This window comes from Pan troglodytes, chromosome 16 (genome assembly GCF_028858775.2).
Source record: "Pan troglodytes isolate AG18354 chromosome 16, NHGRI_mPanTro3-v2.0_pri, whole genome shotgun sequence".
Lineage (NCBI taxonomy): Eukaryota > Metazoa > Chordata > Mammalia > Primates > Hominidae > Pan > Pan troglodytes.
In genome coordinates, this window is record NC_072414.2 from 23,753,530 (window position 1) to 23,773,406 (window position 19,877).

The 19,877-nt window shown below is 45.4% G+C and overlaps 1 protein-coding gene and 1 pseudogene across 2 annotated transcripts in view; both read right to left on the minus strand.

Moving 5' to 3' along the window:
• The window catches only part of OTUD7A (OTU deubiquitinase 7A), a 393,053-nt gene that overhangs the window by 325,178 nt on the left and 47,998 nt on the right, over positions 1-19,877 (minus strand). The gene's annotated exons all lie outside the window — the stretch shown is intronic.
• LOC134808440 (DEP domain-containing protein 1A-like) overlaps positions 1-19,877 on the minus strand; it is a 121,329-nt pseudogene that overhangs the window by 53,923 nt on the left and 47,529 nt on the right.

Consider the following 19,877-nt stretch of genomic DNA (forward strand, 5'->3'; position numbering starts at 1 on the left):
AAATTCTTCAGGCCTGAATTGAACCCCAATCGAGTGTTGGTGCGAACACTGCTGAGGTTTGTCAGGCTCCACAGTGACGTGGAAGGAGAGGAATCTCTGAATTCACCCAGTCAGGAGGTTCTCCCAAGCCTCTAGGCGCCTCTAAGTGACCTTTGGCTGAGAGAGAGAAGGATCAAGGGGCAGGTCTGTCTGTCGACTTTTGTGGGTAAGACTTCACTTGAGCAGAGCATTCCCAGACAAATGAAAATAACACAGTTGAAAACCACTAAATCCACATAACCAATAATCATGCCCCAGAGAAGGGGACAGAAGCTCAGAGTGGCCCAGGTCATCAGGTCATTCAGCAGCAAACTTCAGACTAGGAATAGCATTTTCACATTTCCAGGACACACTGCCTGCTGCCCAGGGCACTAGAAAACAAACATCTTGCCGTATCAATCTATATCACTTCAACAACCTTAAAAAAAAGTTATTTGCTAAAATATCATCTTCCCTTCATTTCTTACCTATTCACAAAACATTCCTTAAAGATTGTATATTTTAAGCTTGCTTCTTATTGTCCCCAAGACACTGATGGCTCTGATTCTCCAGCATATACACCACCAACACACCACTCTGTGCACAGTGACCAAGCTGTCCAGAGGAAGGCTCAGGGGTGCCTCTGCCCTTGTCTTGCTGAGAACACTGGGGGAAGCACCCTTTTCAAGGCCTCAGCTAGCAGGAGCTCCACAGGGAGCACAGACTCCACTTCTTTTCCATAAGTGCTGCTGAGTCCCACAGCTAAAGTCACAGTCTTTTCATCATGACTCGGAAGACTGGCTGGCTGAGGTGTGTCACCCTGTTCTCAGAAAGTTTCCATCGCTGCAGTGAGTCACATAAGTGCCTTCCACTGTGACCATCTGAGAGCAACGCTTTAATACAGTGACCTCCAGAGCAAACAAACAGCCCTGGTGGGGTAGGGGACAAGGTGAAAAGCCAGTGGAGGCCCCACCCACAAGTGCATCTTTCAGGATGCAAGATGGAATTCACAATAAGTTCTCATCCCAGCTGAGCACATCTGCTAAAAAGCCCAAAGCTTCCTTCCCCATGGTTTCAGATCAAGGTGATGATACCAGATGACAAGCTTAATCCCCTTATTGGTGGGTACATCAGACGCCTCCCTAACTCCAGGGGAGCAGAGTATGACAGGGGGATGAAACAAAACATATTTGGTCTTGCTTGAAGTTAATCAATTTAATCATTATGCAGTCCTCAGCTTTTACCTACTATTCACCCCTAACTCTTCAGGATGGCTTCCAAACCTTCAAGGAACAGACCCTTTCTTCAACTGAAATTGCACAAACATAATTTCAAGATATAAAATAGCTTGAAGAGAAAATGTGTGGGACAATAGGAAGAGGCAGCTCCCCCTGGCATTGCTACCAATGTATGTCCAGGAAAGCTTCTTGGACGCAACCTTAAAACCACAGCTCTGATGGAGTGCCTACTTTTATGGTTCATTGGAAACACCCGGGTCCCCCGACTCCCTGAATTAGAATGTCCTTAAAGGGACCCAGGAACCTCTCCCTGAAGTTCAGGGCTGGCTCCCTCCTCCTTTCTGGACCAACCCCTCCCGAGGGACTAAGCCCCCTCCTCCCCTTTCTCCTCCATGGAGACCTCAGGATGTAGTGCTGTGAGGGGTCTGAGAATTTCTGCCTCGTTCTCCTACTGCCCCTCGACTTCACAAGTCTGAAGGCTGGTGCAGTGAATGATGACAGACTTCAGAAACCGACACCTCTCTTGTGCTGGGGAGGGGTGGGGCAGGGATGGCCAATCCCAGCCATGCTAGATGGAACCGAAGAAACTCTCCTTCCCCAGAGGAGCTGTCATCATGGGGGTTCCATAAACATCATCTCACCTGGGCTGGAAATCACCTGCTGATGCACCCATGACAAGTGATAAGTTTCAAACCAACCCACCTGGCACAAAGCTAAATCCTGTGTTTATATAGACCACTTTGGTTTAAGTGCCACTGAGCTATTTCTGTTGAGCTCTAGGAGAACTGTTCACAACATGTGCAGAAGCAATTGCTAAAGAAATAATGGGCACAGCACATAATAACATCATAATTGTCCCAGGCACCGTGTTGAAAGGCAAGGAAGAAGACAGGCATCAGAAAGCAGCTGTGTGCAGAAGAAGCTCCTCGGCTGGCCAGGCATCTTGAGCAAAGAACAGCCAGGAGCCATCCTTGGCCTTTTCTTGCCCGATCTCCACATACACACAGCCCCTGCAGAGGCAACAGGTCGGGTGAGTTAGTTTCCCTGTAGGGTCTAGGATCTGTTGGAAGGCTGGAAGACAGCACTAAAGAGGCCCATCAGCCCAGAGGCTGCCAAGTGCTGAGGGAGGAGTAGTGAGCCTGATTTGCAATGAAATAGAAAAGGCAGGTGTAACCAACCTGGTAACCTAGAGAGCTGGACAATTTGGCAATGGCCTGCACTGGCAGGCTCCTGTAGATGCACCTTGGCAAAGGACAGGCCTGGGCTCCTCCTGACCCTCCCCAGGGCCCACTGAATGCCTGGGATGCCAGCCCACCTCACAGGGCCCTGTATGCAGGAAGGGCCTGACGCGTGAACCCTCTCTTCTATCCACCCCAAAAGATAACTTCCCTGTCTGCACAGGGCCAGAGAGAATATAACCACATCACCACTAAAGGGAGGCCTGTGATTTATCAAAATGTGTCTGTCTTTAGAGAGAGGCATATTTGGAACTGACAGATTTGTAGTTGGCAAAATCTAAGACCCACTGACATCACATTCAGTGCCTTTACTTCAATCCAGATGAATGTGAAGAGAGTTACAGGGCAGGAGGAGAAGGTGTGCTTCTCTGCACAGGGAGCTGCCTGAGGTCCCTGACTCCCGCTTCAAGGCGGACAGCTAAGAGACAGCCTGAGTTCTCTGGAGATCTTCCTCCTCCAAAACCCAACAATAAGAACTACAAATATCTACATTTAATCAATTAACACAAACCAATTAAAATGTACTCTCAGCAACCAAGCAAGGGAGGAGACGAGTAATATAAATGTTTTTAAGGCACTGTGGTTTTGCAAAATATCCACAAGGCCATATTATTTAAAACACATTTTAAGGAGGTTTCTATATGGAACTATAACAAAATATATTTTAAAGATTTGTACATTTTCTACAAGTTTAGGAATTACATTCCAACTAATCTATCATAATCTTAGCAATAAAATTCAAGAGTTTTATGCAAAACTCTTGTTAGCTTCCAATCCTGAAACCTCTGGAAGTTTATTCAGTCCAGAGAACTAAGATCATTTTCTACTGTTAAGCATTAGGGTAAGATTTTTGCTTCAGTTGATATCATTTTCTGGGTCTCATTCAATGCAAAAAGCACATGGCTCATCTTGCAATAATTGGTGCATCTCTGGACAGGACTTTTCCCTGGAGTGTCATTTATGTGCCTTTCAGAAGTACATTTGCACTAATGAGAGATTCCTCATGAATCAGTAGGGCTACCAATGTTATTGGCAACACATTTAAGAAGAGACCATCCAAGCCAGCCTCTTATAATCACTGGAAAATGAGTCAAAGCAGAATGTAGTCTGTTTAATATATTGAACCAGACATTCAAGACTTCTGTCATTAAAAAGGCCTGTTACAGTTTTTACTTAAACCCCATCCTTCCATGCAGACCCCTCGTGGAGGGTCTAGTGGGTTGCCGCAAAGCCAACAAGGACCCCCAATGACCACTGCTGGTCCTGGGGGTCAAAGGCTGATCATCCCATCCTTCAGCCACTGTCCCTCCATCAAGTAGCACAGCCAAAGTCTCTTGTCCCAGGATTATGTATAGAAAACAGTTCCCTCTAGCTAAAAAGAGAGAATTTATCAAAATATGTTATCAACAAAAGTGACCACAGAGCATTTCACAAGCCAATATAAATGGTAAGCAGGAGAACTGAGTATCTCACAGGAAAGGTATTCTGCCATCCGTGCCCTGCCTCTGGGGCATCCACTATGGACATGTGGTCTGCAACCCTGGGGATGAAGGCAGCAGACACATAGTGCCCTGACACTGTCCCCATCCTAAGCCATCACCTGACGTCCTGGGGATGTGTACTCATTCACTTTTCTAAGAAGTGGGGTGGCCTTGGCCACATGTGCCACTCTACCACTCTTCCCTCTCCCATCTGGAGATGTTGTAAGCCTCTGGGCTATTTCAATTCAATCTGTTCAATTCTCCCTTATTTGTCAGTTCCTATGTGCCTGGCAATGTACTAGTCTTTTTATAAACATGGCCTCATTGAATCCCCTTATAAGCTCAACAGAGTCAATAACACCGTTCCCATTTTGCAGGTGAAATCGAGCCTCGGAGAAGCTAACTAACTTGCCCACATTGGCTATGGTTCACACTAGATCTCCCCATTGCTGAGCCCCAAGCTCTTCACTGCCATCTCCCAAGAGACAGAGTCTCACAGGGACATGCATGTGTTTCACACCTGTGAAAGGGCTCACACAGGTGAGTGCATGAGTTACAAGTCATTAAAGTTGATGAACGTGATCAACGACATTCTTAACTCTAAGTTCCTTTTATTAAACTCGTACATGTTATTTTCTTTGACTGTCCCCCAAATTGCACACAAGACATGCCACAGGAAAGGCAGAAAAATTCCCAGTCTCCTATCTGGGGAGCTGGTAGTTAAGATCCCCAGCTCCAGTTTTGGCAGGATTATAGAGGGAGAGTTTGGGAAGTGCCTGTGGTGGATTTGGTGGGTTAAGGGTCCCTGCCTAACACTACGGCTATGCTCAGTAACACCTGTCTGCCTGAGATGGTTTAAAACCATCAGCAGAGCCCCCTGGAGCTGGTCTTCCAGGAATTAGTATGCTATATTTGATTAAGATGCTTTCATTCCTAAAGAAGTAAAATGGAAATCATATACCAACCACCTCCACTCCCTCAACCCCCCAAAAAAACCCACAAATACACTGAAGCCTCACAGACTGTTGACCTGAACCTTTCCCAGGAATTTAGAGGAAACCATCCAATTGAGAGAGCCGCTGTTACCAATATGCCGTTTCTTGTATTTAATAACCTCGAGGAAGCTTCCCTGCTGCTGATAGGTGCCAGTTTCGTTTGTCAGTTGAAGTTAGCGACACTCAGAGCACGTAGTACTTTTACATAGAGGAGGGGCCAGAAGAGAGAAAACCCCAAAACATAATATTTTGTTATATAATTGAGCTAACAAATGCCAAACACACACACACACACACACACACACACACACACACACACAAATCCTCACCAGGTTTTTCCTTCACAAGGTTTCAACTAAAACACAACTCAAGAATTGACACTCCATCAGCAAGTGCCAGGATGAACTGTCAAAGCAATGAAATAAAACAGCAAAACCATCTTCCTACTTGAGCAGCACTGCCTTTCCATTACAGGAGCCCCTGTATGGAGCGCTGGGCTTCTTGAAACACAACTAAGCTTCAAAAGTGATACCCACTGCATTTCCCCAGCACAGACCTCATTCACAGGAGCACTTTCAGAGCATGAGCCGCGACAAGCTTCTCAGAAAACAGGCTCTGGAAAGAGGAGAAGGTGCCTGACTCGGAGGTCCAGCATGAGCTTGAGTTGTACCGTTGTTCTTGACACCACCTTCTTTTGGGTCAGCCCTGGCCTCGGGGTCACTCTCCACATTTACCTAGGACCTTGTTTCACATATTTAGAAGTCTGAGTGTAAGAGACCCTGATGCACTTCCCTTTTAAGGATGCCAGAGCATGACATCAGTTCTGCTTCATATTCTTGACTGTTCCAGACAGCATGATCCAAGGCCTCACCAGGCTCCATCCACAGCAGCACTCACATCAGTGTGAGAGTGGACAAAAGAATGAAACAAGATGCATATTCCCTCCCCTGAGCCTCACATCTGCAGAGCCAAAGTGTGGACTTCATTTAGCAGACAAGCCTGGAGTAGGGAGCTACAGAGCTGGACTGAAGGAGTCCAACTTCAGGCTGCGCAGGCCCCACACAGGCTAGGCGAGGCTGGGGCTTGCTTCCTTTTACATTGTCTAATCGTGTGTGGCTCCTGCCTTTCCTTTTTAAACTTGCTGGGCAATTGCTCAAAGTGGAGACTGAAAAGCAAAATCACTGAGAAGCCAAGGGACCAAGAAGTGCCTGGGGGACCGTGAGACAGGCTCTGACAGGAGAGGAAGCAGGCATAAGCACAGTGTAGACTGCAGGGTCAGCTTCCAACACCTCCATTCTGACTAGAGAGATACACACTGACTTCAAACCAGCTGAAACTCTGCTCTCGATTTGCATCCCTGGTGCTACTATTTTTAAGGAACACTGAGGAACGTTCCTGTAATAGAATCTGGTATCCTTTCACCACTGGCGATTCTGAATTCCAGCTCTTAGGAAGTAAAGTGTATCCTGGGAGATACATGACCATCCTTTGCTGTCTACCCAATGCCAATCCCTTTCTTCTGCCTTCCCATCAGAATCTGGCTTGAGCGGTAGTGGTGGGTTACTGTGTCTAGCGTTGGGCAATGGATATAGACTACTGTAAGACAATGGTGACAGTACTGTTTCCTGCTTTCCCTGCCTCTCTTGCAGTTAGTGCTAGTGCAATAAAACCTAAGCAGAAACCCAGTTCCAGCCAAAAAAACTTAAGCATAAACCTGCCCAGCAGATTTCCAGGAAGTATTTGCAATCCTAATAAAATAGTATCAGAAGCAGCTGGTACTGACCAGCTTTTCTTCCCTTGAACTAGGACACAATGGCTAGTGCTTCAGCAGCCACCTTGTGGCCATGTGGTCCAGAGAATTAGAGGTCAGCCTAGATGGGTCAAGCCTTTACACCAAAGCCAGTAACCTTGAGACTCTTCCTTGTGAGTGAAAAGCAAGCCACACTCATTGGTCAGTTTTCTGTTACTCAAACCTGAACAGATTCCTAAATAATACACAAACAAAAGCACTTTATTTATGCACATCAGTGATTCAGTGATAACAGCTACAACAATTCATTTCCTGTGTATAACTATTTCTTAGTCCGTTAAAGACTTCCACGAAATGTATCTAATTGGACCCAGTAACATCTTGTTACCAGGTGAGTGTGTCTTCCCCACTTCAGAGATAAGAAAACACACTTGGAGAGGTGAAGGGGTAAGTGCAAGGCACTCACAGCCAGATCTTCTCCAGGGCTTCTATGGAACCACCTTCAGCCTGCAAGGTGGTGCAGATGGTGCAGTTCTTCAGGCAGCTGGAGAAGGGCAGCTTCGGGAGGCCAGAGGGGTCCCTCCACACGGCAGCCCGGCACACTCATAGTTCTACGGAGCTGGGTCTACTTACAGAGAAGGTGCAGGTGGGACAACAGGGATGCTAAGGTGGGCAAGGGCCTACCTGAAGAACCAGTGGAGCCTCACTGAAAATTTCACCACTGTCATGAACAGAACTGTGTCCCTGAAAATTCCTATGTTGACGTCCTAGCCACCAACATGACTGCATTTGGAGATAGAGCATTTAAAGAGGTAATTAAGTATAAATGAGGTCATAATGGTGGGGCCCTAAACCAATAGGGTTTGTGTCCATATAAGAAGAAAAAGAGACACCAGAGATCACTGGTTCTAGCTTCATGCATGCATAGAAAAGAGGCCATGTGTGGGCACAACAAGAAGGCGGCTGTCTGCAAGCTGAGGAGAGAGCCCTCACCAGAAACTAGCCCTGCCAGCACCTTCATCTGGGATTTTCGGGCTCCAGAATTGTGAGGAAATCAATGACTGCTGTTTAAGCTACCCAGTCTGTGGTATTTTGTATGGCAGTCCAAGCAGACTAAGGTAGCCACCTCAACTAATGCCAGTGGCCTCTATGTCTGCTGCTCCAAAGAGCCATTTTAGTAATGGTTCTCGACTAACTGTTGGAGGCTAGGCACTACAAGGACTAGGCTGGCCCCTTCTGGAATTCTGTCCAAAAGTCAGTCTCTCCTAGCTCTGTGGTATCAGCCGGCTCAGGCCTCCATCCCCAGGAGGCTCTGAGCCCTAAAGGACACCCAGCAGGGCAACACAGGGTACTCTCTGATGAGAAAGTCCCCAGTCCATGAGGTGCAAAGCCAAGCCACTGCAGCCTGTATTGTGTGCCTGTGAAGGAGTGTGCCTTGCATCGAAAGTCTCAAAGCAGGGTCCAGGATCTCCTATGGAGCAGGAGGGGCTGCAGTGAGAACAAACATTATACACAGGTGAGGCATGCAGAGAAGGTGCACGGATTCAACCTCTGTCTCAGTCCCCACTTTCAAGGGCAATTTAAATCACATTTGGTGGAAAATATAATAATACTTCTAGCTAGGGAGAGACAGTGATGGCTGCATCTAGTAGAGCAGGAATGGAAAGAGGTAGACAGAGGGAGAGATGTTCAGGAAATGAATTATTGAGATCTTTTGGTTGATTTGATGTGTGTGTGTGTGGCATGGTGTGTATGTGCATGGTATGTGTGTAAGTGCATGTGTGTGTGGTGTGTGTAATATGTATCCATACTTGCATGTGTGGGGCGGTATGATGTGGGCTGTGTCTGTGTGTGGTATGTGTGAGTGTGTGCTTTGTATGTATGTATGGTGTAGTGTCTGTAGATGTGTGTAGCGTGATGTGTATGTAAGTGCATGGGTATGTGTATGACATCTGTGGGGTGTGTGTGCGTATGTGCATGTGAGTGTGCGTTTATGGGCATTTGGCACGTGTGGCTGGAAAAGGAGACAGTGAGAAGCCGCAGGAGTGAGCAGGATCTCCACCGCACTCCCGGGGCTCCGGGTGCTGGTTAAAGGGTAGTAGAGAGGCGCCTTCCTCCTGCCCTCACAACTGCCTCACCATCCTCACTCTGTAGGGAGGATACAGAGCACAATGAGGTCTGCCGCCCACCCAGTGCCGCCAGCTGGCTAGGCCCTGCTGCGGGCAGTCCGCCTGGCCAGAACACCATGTTCCCTGGACTAGGGCAACCTGCTTTTTCCTATCAGCCTTTCAGAGCTGTACACAGAGCAACAGTGAGCATTCACTCACTCGCTCACTCTGCACAGCGGGAGGGGTCAGCTTCACTCTCGCTGGAGCCCACCCCTGAGGAGACCTGAGAGAGGACTGAGGCTGCGGGAGGATGCTGGTCACTGCTGCCTTGCTTCACCCAGCCTTCCCAGGGATGTGGCAGGTGGTGACCAGAGCAAGGCCTTCTGCATTGGTGGAAGCAGCAGGGGTTGAGGGAGCATTAACAAACAAGTGGGCTCTGCAAGTGGACCCCGGCTTCCGACAGTATCAGAGCCTCAACCCGCGCATCACATGGGCCTCATCTCCCAAACATGTCCTGGACCCACTGCCATACTAACCAGAACGCCCCAGCTGACCCTGTTCAGGGAGCCCAACCAGAGCTTCCACACTCCTCCACAGGCCCCCAGCTCACCACACAGACGTGCAGGAATCGGGCAGTTACGGCATCAACTGCCCTTCAGCTACGCCTTCCAAGGGTGGCCACATCAGCCACCCTGAGGTAATTTGAATGTGAAAAGGACAGAATTTAAATTACTCTGCCTCATTTACAGTTGTCCTTGCTGGAGGAGAGAAGAAACAGCCTTGGGAGAAATTTCAGGTGATGGTTAATAGCAGCTTCCAAGAAAATGCACGCCCTGAAGCCATTTCATGGGCCAGTAAAAAGAGCCAAATCTCCCTTTTTGGTGCCTGAACGAATTCCAGAAGACCTGCCTCATGGAATGCCTATTTCTGGACCTCAAGAACCCACCTACTAATGGCTGCAATGAAATGCATTCAAGAGACGGAACACTCCAACTATACCATAAAGTGTCCCTATCCCCTGCTCCCACTCCCTGCAGTCTCAAATAGTGTCACCCTTCAGAATGTCCCCGAGTACATGGTATAACTGCCAAGTGTGAAGTTTCAATCCATCCACCACGTGAGGAGCTTTGCTAGTCCAAGCCACACACCCCAAGGTGAGTCTCCCCTTGGTCCTCAGGACCCTTGATCTTAACATGCAAGTGATAAACATCTTCTAAAATATAAGGGTTTAGCTGTCATTTCTAAGGGCACTAAGCTCCGCACACACACACAGGTATGAGGTCATGCCACATCATCTATTCTCCCTCAGGATGGATTCTCAAGGCCAGGCCCTTCCCTGGCCACTTTCGGAACCCAACCCAAAACACAGAGAAGGTAGAAGCAAGACACCTGATGCGGCAGCTGTCAAACGCCGGGGAGCCCGGGAATTGCTGGTAGCACGTGCTCAATAGAGATCCTCCAGCCTCATGTTAATAGAGTTCCATTCAGCAGGTAATGGTCCAGGCCAAGCACGTGCAGGTATACATACGCATGCCCTCCCCATGCCAATGCCGTTGCTGATGCGGATGCTGATACCTGGGTCCATGGATCAGGCACAGAGTGTTCCACTCACTACCATCCAGCATTGTTAGGCTTCTGTACAGTAGAAACTCAATAAATTTTGGTTAAAAGACTAGAAAAGGAAGTAATTATGTAAAGTGTCTTAGGTCACGATGATTTACTGCATGACACACCATATAGCTTTCTGACATGAAGAACTATTCTACTGCTCCAAGATTCAGCAAATGCCACATTCGTGTCTTACCCTCCCCATAAACACTGGGACTGATAAATGTGTGGGGGAGGTCAGGGGTAAAGGAGGACATTCTTTGGTCAAATAAGTTTGAAGAATACTGGATTCCACTGAAATAAACAATTTCTATGTTGCAGGCCTTCTCAGAGCCTTTGACATGCTAACGGACATTGTGCATCTTTAAGAAAAAAATAGTATATAACATTCAAGCTTATTGAGTCAAAGAACCTTTATTTTGTAATGGAAGATATTTTAACATCATGAAACATAACTTGGGAAACTTCCAGTTTCACCATTTCACAAAGCTTTCTAGTTTTCAAAATGTTTCTGTAAATATCAATCTCCTAGAATATCCAGGCCCAATTCCTGCCTCCGCAGTGACACCTGGACAACAGTCAGGAGGCTCTACTTACGTTCACCTGAGAATGCTTGAAAAGATTCCTTAACTGGGAATTATGGAAAACCACCAGAGGAATTACTGTAATGCCTTAATTCTAAGACACATGATCAGCCTGATAAGAAATTGGAAAGAAAAAATAAAAAAAGAAACGGTGAGAGCATCAATCCATGTAGACTAGGTCACCATGGGGTAACAAACAGACCAGCCGAAACCCTAGTAGCTCATACCCACAACAGCTTATTTCTCACTCATGCTAATTATGCATTATAATCAGCCAAGGGCTGTGCTCCACAAACCCTCTTTCTGGGTTTCAGGCTGATGGAGCAGACCACCCAACCACTGGCGTCGGCCATGCAAGGGTGCTCTAAAGGATCATGTGCCAACAACTTACTCCAGCTGGAAATTACACACAGCACTCCCATTCACAATTCACCAGGCAGAATCATCCCCTAGGCCTGCCCTGCCGCAAGAGGCCTAGGAGTCAGCCCAGCCGAGTGCCCTGAAGAACTGAGAATCCCACCAACAGCACTGATGATGACCATGGAGGACTATGCCTGCTGTAGCCCTGTTCATGTGACACGTCCTAATTCAGGGATACTAAGACATAAACAAGAGCCTTAACATTTAAGAAAATGGAATTCAAAAACCATGCGTAAGTTCTTTTTTTTTTTTTTTGAGACAGAGTCTCGCTTTGTTGCCCAGGCTGGAGTGCAGCAGTGCAATCTTGGCTCACTGCAACCTCTGCCTCCTGGGTTCAAGTGATTCTCCTGCTTCAGTCTCTCAAGTAGCTGGGACTACAGGCATGCACCACCACACCCGACTAACTTTTGTACTTTTAGTAGAGATGAGGTTTCACCATGTTGGCCAGGCTGGTCTTGAACTCTTGACCTCTAGTGATACATCCGCCTAAGCCTCCCAAAGTGCTGGGATTACAGGTGTGAGCCACTGGGCCCAGCCTACAAATCATGCGTAAGTTCTATTCATGTTTACTGGGCAGTTATTTTTTTGCATAGATATGAATCTATGCAATATGGGCCAAGTATCTATTCATTATACAACAGCTCTGAGTAAATACCCTGCCTTGCCATGGCTGGAATGAACTCCTAGGGCAGAGTCCTGAAGCTCCCACATTGTCCCTGCCATGTTCCCTGACTCTCAAATCCCAGGCTGGCTGCAAAGGAGACAACTGGGTTTCTTCAACATTGGTTCCCTGTCTCTGAACAGAGGCACACAGAACTCCCCAGCCCTTCTGCTGCTTCCAGGGCCTTCTAGGGTGCTGTATCTAAATCTGCAATTGCACAAATCTATGCAATGTGGAAACTCCCCTCCAAACACCCCCTGCCAGGACGTTTGTGCTGCTGTAGCCATAGCAGCAATTACATACAGACCTCTGATTTTAGCAGAGAAAGCAACATGCCCAAGTGGACACTGAATCAGAGGGCTCCCAGCAGAATGACACTGCTGCAGAAACCAGAGCCACTGTCAGCTCCTCAGTCCCAAAGGTGAGTGACCATTCGCATCTGTTCTCCCATCTGATCATCACAGCCATCCCTCAAGGGTGGCTGGGGTGATGTACAATCATTCTGACTTACAGATGAACAAACATCTACCCAGCAAGGAACGAGCTCAAGGTCACTTAGCTAATTTGTGTCTGAGTTCATTGAACATCCAGTGCTTCTGACCTCTCTGCCACTGGCCTTCCGCCAAAGCCCGTGAGGGGCTGGAACTGTGTGAGTTCACTTTGCAAAGATCCTCTGGTCTATGGTTGGGTCCGTTCCGGAAACAGAGCGCTAGGCTATGAAGTGGTGGCGGCAGGATGGAGCCAGGCTGGGGGGCCTCTCCCACCATGGGCCATCTTCCTACCCAAAGCATAGCATTGGAATCCCACGGGGGTTGTTTTGAAAGTTGTGTGGTGACACATAAATGTACGCATTCGGTAACAATAATGAATAGAAAGCTTCTACAGAGATGAGGAACACTCTCTCACAAGGACATTTATTGGCAGCTCTCTCTCTTTGCCCATAGGACAGATGTTCTGGGAGAAAGGTCCCCACCATGTTCCCAGCCGGCACAGCAGGTGGTGACTTATACCATTCGCCATGCTCCTCCCTCAGCCAACAGTGACCGACCAGAGGAGGCACATGCCCCAGTTTGGGCCACTGATGCATGAGGAGATTCTGCTGGCCTCCAGGAAAAAAACCACTGAACGAGTGAAGCATTGCCTGCTCTGGGCACAGGTGAGGATGCTGCTTTGAGGGCTCCGGCCCCTTTCCAGCCCATATCAGAAGATGAAAAGTAGTGTGCCCTGGAATGCTTTTCATCCAATCACTCTGTGGTAACATCAAACCTTGGGTAGAGGGCCCACAGGTACACATGCAATTCTAGCATGTCCTTCCTGGACTAAACAAAGGAGATATTTGATTCCTTCTTCAGAAAACCAGAAAAGGGAGGAAAAAGCTGTCTAAAATACTAGTCAGTTTCTTCCCCTTAACAACGAATCCCATTATATTAAGAAAAATCACTTTAAAAATTAGAATCACATGGCTGGGCACAGTGGCTCATGCCTGTAATCCCAGCACTTTGGGAGGCTGAGGCGGGCAGATCACGAGGTCAGGAGATTGAGACCATCCTGGCTAACATGGTGAAACCCCATCTCTACTAAAAATACAAAAAAAAATAGCCTGGCACAGTGGCGGGCACCTATAGTCCCAGCAATTCGGGAGGCTGAGGCAGGAGAATGGCGTGAACCTGGGAGGCGGAGCTTGCAGTGAGCTGAGATCGTGCACTCCAGCCTGGGTGACAGAGCGAGACTCCGTCTCAAAAAAAAAAAAAAAATTAGAATCACATGTTAAACATACACTGAGACATTTACTACTTAAAAGAATCCTAGGGTAAATCCTTTGGCAAACAAATTATTAATGCCAGAATTTAATTTATGTATATTAGATTTATAACTGTGTTATGTTTTTCATATGCACTCATGCCTGCATGTCCCATGGGAAGGGCGTTCTCAGCAAGGGCACTTGAGAGGGGATATGAACCGCAAGAAGGTGTCTGTCATGTGACGGTACATTAAGAAAGGCAAACTAATAAAGAAGCCAAATAACCCCAAAACTTGCCTCAATTCACTTAATTCACAATTACAACAAAATTTCAGAATTACATGTTCAGAACCCAAATGAGCAGAAAATAATGAAGTGATGCAGCTCTTGGGCACGCCATCATGCTGAGGCTGTGAACTAGTTTCTGTCTATGAGCACCGTTTCCCTGGGTCCTCTGCTTGATAGGTTTTAAAGGTCCAAATATTTCAACAGGGTGACTCCCATTGCTGTCCATGCTTTTCTTCCAATTTAAGTCAGTTATTCACATCCAGTTTCTCCTGTTTGTATTACACCACCCTAGATCATTTCCCCATCACTCATGGCTTATCAGTGAGATTTTGCTGAAAGTCTAGAGAAGCATCCTGTGGTCAGGACTGATTAAAAATAACTCCATTCTAAGGAAGGAGATGCCCTTCTGCAATCAAGAAATCAAACACCAGGAGATTAGGTGCCTTTTAGTGACATTTTTCTGTTTTGTTGTGCTCCATCCAGAAATTCAATATAATTTATGGACTAGAATGAATTCTATAGAATAAGTATCTCTCCTTTGGGTCTTTCCTTTTCTGATCTTTGAAAAACCCAAGGCTTTTGTTCTCCTGTGGGCTCCGAAAGTCAGGACATGTTGGCAATTTCTGAAAGCGTGGATTGACTCTGCATGGGAACCTAAACTTCCTGGGTTTTTGGTAAGTCCTGCCCACAACTAAGGTGATGTCCTGTGTCACCTCTCAGGCCAAGGGCCAGCAGAGCCTGAAATCCAGCCACCACCCATGCCCTTGGCCTGGGCTGCAAAGGGGCAGCACCTTATTCATACCAACCTGCTGCCCACCTGCCTTTCTCCAAGTTGTACATAGAGGCACTGCTGCAGCTTAATGGTATGTGTCCTTCCAACATTCGTAGATAGAACTTAAGCCTCAAGGTGGTGGTATTAAAAGCTGAGGCCTCTGTGGGTGATTAAGTCAGGAGGGCCTCCCACTCCTGAATGGGATTCATGCCCGTACAAGAGAGCCGTCAGAGAGCTGCTCCCTCTTCCATCTCTTCTGCCATGTGAGGATGTCACGTTCATCCCATTTGCCCTTCCATCTCCCCCCAACTGAGGAAACAGCAACAAGGCACCATCTATGGAGCAGAGAGCAAGGGTGCATCAGACAATGAATATGCCAGTGCCTTGAAACTGGACTTCTCGGACTCCCAAACTGTGAGAAATACATTTCTATTATTTATAATTACCCAGTCTAAGTGATTTTGTTATAGCAGTGAGGATGGACTAGGCAGGTACCACATATGCTAGCAACAGCCTTGATGCCAAACATTTTAACACAGTCCTTCCAAGTCTCTAACCGTATCTTTAAAAAATAAAAGGACAGGAACAAAGAGGTACAGAGAAAAGATGATGTTCATTGCATCTCTCTTTATAGGGAGAAAAAAATAGAAACCACTAACATTTTCAACAAAAGGGTATAATGGTAGTCACAGGTGCTACTAACCAAGTGTGTCTGGCTTCCCTGCTTCCAGGTGAAGGGAGACAGCGGCCTCCCTGTCTTTGAGGGGTGAGACCATGGGCCTGGCTTTGACTGATAAAGAGTGGGCAGAGAGGTGATGTGCCTCTTCCAGGTGGAAGTCTGAGAGCCACGGCCTGACCTCCCACACTCCTATCTCCATCAGCCACTGTGCAGTGGCTGCTCTTTGGACCTGCAGTGTGACAGCCCCTGCTGACTGGGGATGGACAACGGATGGTAGTAAGACATAAGCTTTTCTAAACCACGGAGATTCTGAAGCTGTTTATTACTGAAGCATTACAGAACTCATGGTGATTGATACAGAAATGAGCATCTGCTAGTGGTCTGCTGCTGTAAAAAATTTAAAAATAATTTATGTAGCCCTGGTATCATGGGATGGGTGGAGAGTTTGGTAAAACTACTTCCTATGAGCATCTTTCAGGGCAGGTCCTCTACTTGATGAGAATAAGTGGAGGACAAAAGGTCAGTCCTGTGGGACAGAGGGACACTGACGGCTGGGTTTGGCAAGCTGATACAAGAAAGAGATGAGCTCAGAAAAGAACTGGCCAGTTTGTAAGCAGAAATGAATGGAGTGGTCCATGCATGTAGAGATTTATCAGGCTGGAAGATGAAACAGCTTCTCTTCTCCAAATAATAAGAGATTAAGGATGGACTTTGAGCTAGAAAACCACATTTTAAAAGCAAGGAGCTAATGAAGGGCAGAACCCTTGAATTGCTGTTATAAATTACAAATGCAATAAAAGCCCAGTAATTTCTTTTTGTTGGATAAATGGCTTAGGGGGAAAAGTATAACCTAAAAACTAAGAATATGACACTTTTGGGGAAGCCTGATGAGCTCAAGAAGGCTGCAAATAAGTTGGGTGCTAGAGAGAGGGAAGTAAGCATGCTTTCTGCAGCTCTTCTGTAAGTCTAAAATTATCTAAAAACCAAAAAGTAAAAAAATGTAGACCTGCATTTATTAATGCACATGGATGTTTAGTAAATATTCAGAGAGAAAAGAATATGACTAGTGTGATCTATATATTTGTAGAGCTAAATAAATAAAATCTGGAAGGACAGATACCAGTATTGGTTGTTTGGGAATATGGAATTTTGAAATTCCAATGTATTTTATTTTGTCTATCTGTGTAGTCTGTTTTTTTCTAATGTAATCATATGTGTATAATTCAAAACCACTTCATTTTTATACAAACATATATGCTTATATACTTACATATACATACTTATATATTATACAGGTAACATAAACTAAATATACTACATTATATATAACATATAAGTAACATGTAACAAGTAGTTATATATTATGTCATATATAATGTATCAGTATATATGTTATTTTTATACGTAATGTCAAATATATTCGATATATGTAATTATCAAAATTATAATGACAGTATTTATGGTTTTGTGATTATGGCCTAGGTATACAGGCATTTTAAATATCTAGTCCCTCACCTCCACATTGTGAAATGGTTATCATTCACATGGCAACTAAGAAGTTGAATACAACTCACATGCTGAGTGTCAGATGCAAAGGCTGATTAAAGAAAGTCCACTCCTGCCCCACTCCATCCTTAAACATTCTTATTATTTGCTTCTGCTGGCAACCACTTAATACTTCATATCACAGGAAGCAACAATGGAAAGCTAATAATAGCAAAACACAGAAATCAGTAAATTATCTTGCAAGCAGGCAATGGAGCATATAAATTACTACTGAAAAATAACTGAGACTGTCTATAAGATGACTTCAAGTCTATACATTTAAAAATATAAGGTATAGATGTATCCCACTTAAACAATCACCCACACACCATTTGCCTTCAAAGTTTCAAGTAATAAAGTCAGAGTTAAATCCCGTTTTATCCTGGCACTTCTCTTCAGGTTCATTTAGGTTGAGATCATCACTTGACTATTTTTTGAGCTATATTTTCTACGAGATATCGCACGATTCTTCCCCATGTAAACTGACATTGATGCAATCATTGTGGTCAACATATACAGTGTGTCAGGCACAGTACTAAATGCTTCCCATGCATTTATTTATTTTAATCCTAGTAACAAGACACTATTGCTATCCTCATGCATGGATACCTATTGCTCTCTCTGCCTGCCTGCTTCATAGAAAACTGGCCCCACCATTTTCTGGTAGCTGTGCTCTTATAACAGGTCCCAACACTGGATCCAGTGGTTGGCTGCCCACAAGCTAGACCAGAGTACTTCTCCAGGAATTTGAAATCAGGGCTGAAAGATTCTTTTTATTTTTTCAATTTGTAAATTTTCATTTTTTATTAAGCTTTATTAAGATATAATTCACTTACCATAGAATTCACCCATTTAATGTGTACAGTTCAATGGTTTTTCGTATATTCACAGAGTTGTGCAACCATCGGCACAATCTAATTCTAGAGCATTTTCATCACCCTGAAAGAAACCCTGCACCCACCAGCCGTCACTTACCATTCCCTCTGAGGCCCCCAGCCCTAGGCAACCACGAGACTACTTTCTGTCTCTATTGGTTTGCCTATTCTGGGCATTATATAAATGCAATCATACAATATGGGGTCTTTTGTGACTGGCTCCTTTTGCGTAACATATTTTCCAGGGTCAATCATGTTGTGGCATAAATCAGTTTTTCATTTCTTTTTTTTTTTTTTTTTGAGACGGAGTCTTGCTCTGTCACGAGGCTGGAGTACAGTGGCGCGATCTCAGCTCACTGCAACCTCCACCTCCCGGGTTCAAGCGATTCTCCTGCTTCAGCCTCCCAAGTAGCTGGGACTACAGGCATGTGCCACCACGCCCAGGTACTTTTTTTTTTTTTTTTTTTTTTTAAGTAGAGATGGGATTTCACCATGTTGGCCAGGATGGTCTCAATCTCCTGACCTCATGATCTGTCTGCCTTGGCCTCCCAAAGTGCTGAGATTACAGGCGTGAGCCACTGAGCCCAGCCCAGTTTTTCATTTCTTTATGTTGCTGAATAATAACACAATATACAATATGCCATTGTATATTACATTTTATTTAACCATTCATCAGTTGATGGGCCTTGGATTGGTTCTAGTTTTTGGTTATTATAAATAATGATAATAAACACTCATGTACAAGTTTTTGTGCGAACATGTTTTCATTTCTCTTCCCTAGAAGTGGAATTACTGGGTCATATGGAAATTCTATGTTTAATTTTTTGAGTAACTACCAAACTATTTCTCAAAGAGCTGTATCATTTTATATTTCCACCAGAAACATATATATGATAGTTCCAATTTCTCTACCTCCTTGTCAACACTTGTCTGTGTTTTTGATTCTACACATCCTAGTGGATGTAAAGTGCTGTCTCATTCTGCTTTTGGTTTTTGTGTCGTAATGACTGATGATGTTGACTATCCTTTCATGTGTTTACTGGCCATTTGTATATCAACTTTGGAGAAAGGTCTGGTCAAGTGTCTTTTCTATTCGTTATTGGGCTGTCTTTTTATTATTGGGTTCTAAGAGTTCTTTATATATTCCGGATATGAGTTCCTTATCAGACATGATTTACAAATATTTTCTCCCATTCTGTGGACTGTCTTTTTGCTTCCTTAAAGGTAGTATTTGCAGCATAGAAGTTTTTAATTTTGATGTGATCTAATGTATTTATTTCTTCTCTTGTTCCTGGTCTTTTGGTATCGTACAGTGGTAGCTCTCTGAAGTGAGGGAGCTACTGGTGGTCATCTGCTCCCATGTGTATGAGGAACTCAGTAGGGAGAGAGAAAATGGCATAGTGAGAAACGGAGCCATGTAGGCAGACACAGGCATGGGCTTCCCAAAGCGCTGCTCTCTGGGGGCAGGCATACCCTAGACCCAGCTGCACCTGACTGGGAACCCTTGGGCATCACGGACCCCGCACCCTAGCTCCCTCCAGTTTCTGTTATTTATTAGGAAACAGACAAAGAAGCAACAAAGAAAACAAGAAATTCGACCAGCGTACCTAGTTTACAGATGAGAAAACAGGTTCCAAGAAGGTCCAGTCAACAAAGCAGGTGCTGTGGAGGGACTGTGATTCAAACACAGGCCTGCACCCCCAGCCTGGCCACCCTGCCTCTTCGTGGGCAGAGAAGAAACATCACAAATAACCAGACAAGCTTCTCTTCACTTGCAAAGAGATTCACAGAAAACTTTCTTTAAATAGCACACTGCAAGTGTCAGTTGCCGGGACTTTCTTACATAAGAGAGATCAGCAATTGTAGAGCCTGAAGA